The following is a 6,241-nucleotide window of genomic DNA, read 5'->3' on the forward strand; positions in this document are numbered from 1 at the left end:
AACTATTCTGAAACACATACCTGCCCTTTGGGTCCTTCTTTATTTTATATTTATCTTATCATTATGTCTTTCATACTTCACCACAGAATCCAATTGTTGTGAAAAAAAATCTTGTTGCAGAAAACTGTCAAAGCTGCAATTTCTCTCACACATAAGAGTCCTGTATTAAACAGGTTAAAGCAGGATAAATTCACTGGAAAACCATATGGCCAATAAAAAAAACACATTATTCAGACATAGTGGAAAAAAATAACTAAGTGCCCCAAGTGCAGGGTGCACAAAAGGGAGAAAACCTCAAATAAAGCAAATGTTTCAAACACAATCAGTGTTGCCTTTCATCTCATCAGTGCTTACACAATCAGAATCTTCCCAGAATATTTAAAAGGCATTATGCAAGCATTCATGATTAAGTCCACTTGTACAGAAGGCTGCTGGAAAATCACAAAAGGATACTCAGCTGTGAATAATGACCCAATGAATGAATACACAAAGCCATTAATTGGCCTTTGGGTGAAGCGATCTAACATGGAAGGTATAAAAGAAAGAATGACAAAATTATTACTGCATGGTTTTTTAAAAAAAAGCATTGATGACACAAGGTGCAGTATTATGTTATAGTTTATGCAACAATGTATAACCAAATATCCAAAAGGTTATAGGATCATTTTTAAAAATCTCACCTAAGCAGCAAGATAGAAAATGAAAAAGGATCATCATTAATGTAGGTAGCTGGTTTCCGAATAATTTGACTCAGGTTATCCTCATTCTCTGTAGGCATGTACACATTAGTTTGCATGTGCAGAAAATATAGGGGGTTTCTGCAAATATAGTTTTATACTTCAAATGCTGAGTGCCCTGCTTTTTCTCCATGAAATCTGTTGTGTTCCAGGGTACAGCTGGCCACATCTCTCCCCCTCTCTACACCCCTCCTGCCGCTCCCCTCTTCTGTTCATTTCTACTGCTTTCAGTGAAGCAGGAAGTGTGTGAGACAAGACCTGGAGCTTCTCCATGGTAACTTCCCACTCCAGGACACTATTCCTGCCAGAAAATTGCGAAAAGATTGTGACAAAGGAAACTTTTCTTGGAAACCAGGTTTGGAGCTATCTCACTGGGGAAGACATTTCATATTAATCTACTTCTATTACAAATGGTTTCATCACTCACTGAATTATGGGTCCCCTGAATGATGTGGACTACTAAACCTACCTACCAATAACAACCCGAAACATGATAGAAAAATGACTAATAAGAACACAAACAGCACAGGTAATCCAATGGCCAGCAGGAGGAAGTGACACCACGCTTCAGTGCATCTGGCACTTTGAGGTCATTACCTTAGCACAAGTTATCATCGACTCGGGCCTGTGACCCACAGACAGTTAGTTAGTCAGTTAGACAGTAGCCTAAACTATGTTTATTTGTGTACGCTCCTAAACCTGACAGTCATTGATCAATGTGGCCGAAGGACGACAGAGGTTTGTCTATCTGTGTTGATTTCACTTTCTCTTTGTGTACTGAGGGAGTGCCACTGTGTCTCAATATTTGTGTCTATGAGTGTGTGAGTGTAAGGCATGGGTGGTCTGTGAGCCGGCGGAACATCAATGACTTAGGCTTTTAAGAAGTTTGTGCAAGACTGGAGCTCCCAGGCCATTCATAGCATATGATTCTGGATGCGATACACAATGCTGTTTATGTTCAACTAAACCTGGTGTGTGCGCGTGCATGCCAGTGTGTTTGTGTGTATGTGTGCATGAGAGAGAGAGAGAAAAAGAGAGAGATGGTGTGTGTGTATATGAGAGAGAGAGAGACAGAGAGAGAAAGAACGAGTGTGTGTTATCTTCTTTTGATGCTCTTGTAATGAATATGGGAGTTGATGTGTCTCCAGATCAGGTGTTTGAGTCCATATGGGAGCGAAGGGGCACGTGTCGGGTTATTGCTTTTGTGTCATTATCACTGTTTTCCCTCCCTGCTGACCTGTAACAGTCTGCACACACAGTCTACCTCACATGGAGCTACTACCAGGCCTAAGCAGGCAGTGAATGAGTACAAAATGATTCATGTAAGCTCATATTACCATGCACTGTAATGATTTTCAGCCGCAGAGTGTTAACAGTCCAAAGGAAAAGACTGAATCCAAGTTTATGGGACATTTAAAAATTCTATTCCTGAGCAAACATAGTCATTCATCATCAAGTGCAACAATAATAATCATAAAACAGCTAAGCGACAATTTCTCTACCTTTCAGACCTCCTCGGAGGTGGTGTAAATACATTGCGTTCTGGTGAGGAGAGAAAACATGTGGCCCCTTTCCTTCTTCACCTCGGTGTATTTCACTTCCCACACAAACAGTTTAATCTGCTAACTGCTTCTGCTGTGGGCTATGCGTGCACACAAGCTGAGGGGCGTGGAAGAGCCCCCTGTGTTATATACCAGCATATAAAAATCTTTCTGCTTCAGTGCAGTGAAGTCAAGCATCCCCTTCTCCCCTTCCCCTGAAAGCAGATGATGGTTGGGTGGAATGTGTGGTCGGGTTCTCTCTCTCTCTCTCAAGTGCACGGAAGATGTGTAGGTTTCTGATGGCTGACCTGGCTTTGATTCCAATATCAGATCTTAACAAATACAACATGAAACCTATGAGAATGTTTCTCTCAAAGAGAGTATTGTGCTCTGATCAGCTAGTGTGATCAAAATCAGAGCAGGAGGCAAGGTTTTTGGGTTCTACCCTCCCGGATCTTGCCATTTACTGAAGTCTTCCAAAACAGCGCATCAGAAATGTGGTCATGCACAGCCCAACCACCCCCGCCCCCTCCCCTCTCCATAGATTGCTCTGCCATGCACAGTGAGTTCTGCATACGATCATGCCTTCAATGCCAAGCCAGTGTCTGGAGTGTTTCTGTTTTTAATACATTGTAATGCTGTAGCCAAGTTCTCTGTCTCTGCCTGTGCATATTTCACTGTATATCAGACATCTCTGTTGCTGGGATTCACTGAGATGTTATTATGCGTCTGAGGGACACAGACATGAGTAAGAACCAAATGCTAAATTAATCAGGTAATGAAAAGAGACAGAGCACTATTAGGGCTGGGTGAAACAATGAAGGCTAACACAGCTGAGATAGGCAGATGTTTTGTTTTAACTATCTTCAAAATATCTTTTAAATATTTATCGACAAGAAGAATGCCTTAAAGTCTGTATACAAGCCCCATTTTACAGTTCAGGTCTTGTTTAGCATATTTAGATAAATTTCTCCTCTGTCTCTCTCCATCATTAAGCAACATTTGTTCATGCGGCACCTTAGTCCTGGATTCCATGCTTAAACTCTCAAGAGGACAACAGATCGTTTTCTCATTCTTAAATCTTAAATTACCATGCTTAAATCACTTTTCTATGGTTATTTTCATACAGTATTTAAGCTAACATGTATGTTTATACAAATGTGAAACTGAGATGAAGGCTTCTAGAACTGAAAGCAATCTTATTATGCATGCCTCTCTACATATTAAATATGTCTCCATGCAAAGTTGAGAGGCATTTTTCTCTGTAAGGTTGACAGATATGTTTTCAAACAGAGGTCTGCCTGGAGCCACATGTTTGCATCAGGAGAATCCTTCGATTTGTTCCCGCTGTTCTAGTCATCTCTGAGATCGCTGAGCTGACTCTCGGTGGGGATACTGGCAGAGACACAACTGCTTGCTTGGTGATGACACAAACATGGCCAGGCTGATTAGCACTAATAAGCGACTTCCCTGGAGCATCACGGGGCTTCCCTGGAGCATCACGGGGCTTCCCTGGCCTGCGCTTCATTTCTCACAGGAGAGAAGAACACTTGAACACTTTGGTCCCGGCGTGTCCATCAGAGGCTACTCTCTCCTCCCTGGCTTTAGCCTGAACGTCTGTCAGGCACTGTCACCTTCCCTGACTCAATGTGCAGACCAGAGCCTGACTGGGCCTGAGGTACAAAATACTTCCACTTCTTATGTGCGTGGCTTGGGTTCCCATGGTCACTGGGGAACTTGCTGAGCCTTTGCTTGATAATAAATACTCAAATTTGCAAAACACATAAAATAGCCTGGCCAAAATGTTATTATACAAATAAAACTGGGCCGTATATAAAGGTCTGTGCATGTATTAAATTGCTGAATGGGAGACTGTGTGTCAGATTATAAAGGCCATGTACTGTATGAATGGTTACACACTCCACCACCTCCCCCCCCCCCCCCCCCAACGCACTTGGCTAGCCGCTGCATATGTTAACAATCTTTTAAACGTGACAATATTCTGTGTGACGGAGTCCCACATTCAGAAACCCTGAACGATTTATCACCTGAAGCCAACTTAATTACAGACCCATAAAAATGGACGTGTAGCTCACTTTATGGTAGTCATCAAAAATAAGACCACTTGAAATACTTCATTAATAAAATTTACTGGGACGCTTAAAATGGAAAAAAAAATGAATGTATGAATACTGTATAATATTTCTGTGCTCATAGCAGTAAGTGCTTTTTGCTTCAAATTCAAATGCTAATTTTTTGTGTGACTTTGATTCCAAAAAAGCAATCATCAAAGCTTCAAAATTTACAACTTCAGACTCTCAGACTCCTTGTCTTAGCTTTCTCAGAACAATTTATCTCAGACTGACCAACATTTCACTCCAGTGAAATCCGATCAACATCACTGCTAGTAAGAGAACAGATTAAGAACAGGTCTTAGTTTTTGGCTTCTTTGTGTAAATTCAGAATATAGTCTATGGCTTAATATTTCTCCTGTCTCCTTCCTGCAAGCCAGGTGGACAGTAGTCCTTTTGATTTTATTTGGCTCCAGAATTTGACAGTGCCCTTCTCTGGCCTGCATCCTATTGCCCAACTGTCCGAGGGCTGTTGGACAGCAGGGGGTAGGGGCGTAAGAATCGCAGAGCCATGGACCAGGGGCTGTGGAGTGGCAGGGGGTGGGGGTGTAAAAATAACAGGGCAGTAGAGCAGTGGGGGCAGGACAGTGAGGGCATGAGAATAACATGGTGGTGAAGCATGAGGTCATAGGGCAGCTGGGGGCAACCTGCGAAGGGTTAAACCATGGCTCTGCTCCATGGGGCTGCCAGAGTCTGCCGCCCCTCAGGCAGGGATAACAACCAGATGCCAGTAGAGCCCTTCATATTTTCATGGACCCCCAACCTTTACCCCCTTGTCCCTCCAGCTCCCACACCAGGTCGACCAAACCCCCTTCACTTCTCAGGCCCACAGGCTTCTGGGATCAGTCTCCAGTACCCAAAATGGACCAATCCCCCCACCTCCACCCCCCTCCGGCCTGTTTCCTATCAGAATCCCCTCAAGCCTGCACAAACATTCTAGCATTCACAGCACCAAAACCCCCGGCCTGCCGCTCCCCCACCCGCTGCCTCCAGCTAATTTCCCATTTCCATGTGGCGCCTGGGCCTAAGCCCTGTGAGCGACGCTCCGCAAATGGCTCCCAGAGGTGTTGCGCGCATAGTGCGGATCAGCCACGGCAACAGTGGCAGCCCCCTCGCTCTGCGGACACGCCCCACGTGTGAGCCTTTCCCACGTAATCCACACATCTGCAACGGCAGACTCCCCAGGGCCCAACAGGTTACCCCCTGGCCAAACTCACTAATCCAATCACATACTTCCAGCCAGGGCTCTCCACCCCCCACTTTGCTTAAATCCACTTCTGCCCTACCAGCAAGGATGGCTCGCTGATAAATGCAGAACCTATTCTTATTCTGTAGTGTGAGTTATATAACCATAGAGCTCCTTCACCATGTTTGATTTCAGAAGAGCTGAAGGGTGGTAAGAAAAGCTGAATTCCCTGCACTCCCAGGGCCTTCCTGCAGTGGTGTGTAATGCTGCAGATAGTTAGCAGGGATTTTGAGTTTAACCCAGGTATCTGATGATTTCACACCCAGTTGAACAGCCACTGAGAAGGGTCAGAGGTCAGAGGTTAAACCCACAAACCTCCTCCTGGGATATTGTGTTACCTGCCCTGGTTGGAAGGTGGTGGAGGGGTTCAGGAGTATTCCCCTCAATAATCCTTACAATGGGTCTTGTGAGCCTGCATCGACAAATGAAGGTTTCAGCCACTTCGGTGGCAAGCCAGGATCACCCTGGCACCCCTAAATCAATTTCCTGTGCTGTGTTACATTGTTCGGCCAACTAACTCTCCTCCCTCTCCATCCTTCCTTTTAATTACTCTTCTGTCCCCTAACACTCAACGTGTAGAACAAA

This window comes from Anguilla rostrata, chromosome 11 (genome assembly GCF_018555375.3).
Source record: "Anguilla rostrata isolate EN2019 chromosome 11, ASM1855537v3, whole genome shotgun sequence".
Taxonomy (NCBI): Eukaryota; Metazoa; Chordata; class Actinopteri; order Anguilliformes; family Anguillidae; genus Anguilla; species Anguilla rostrata.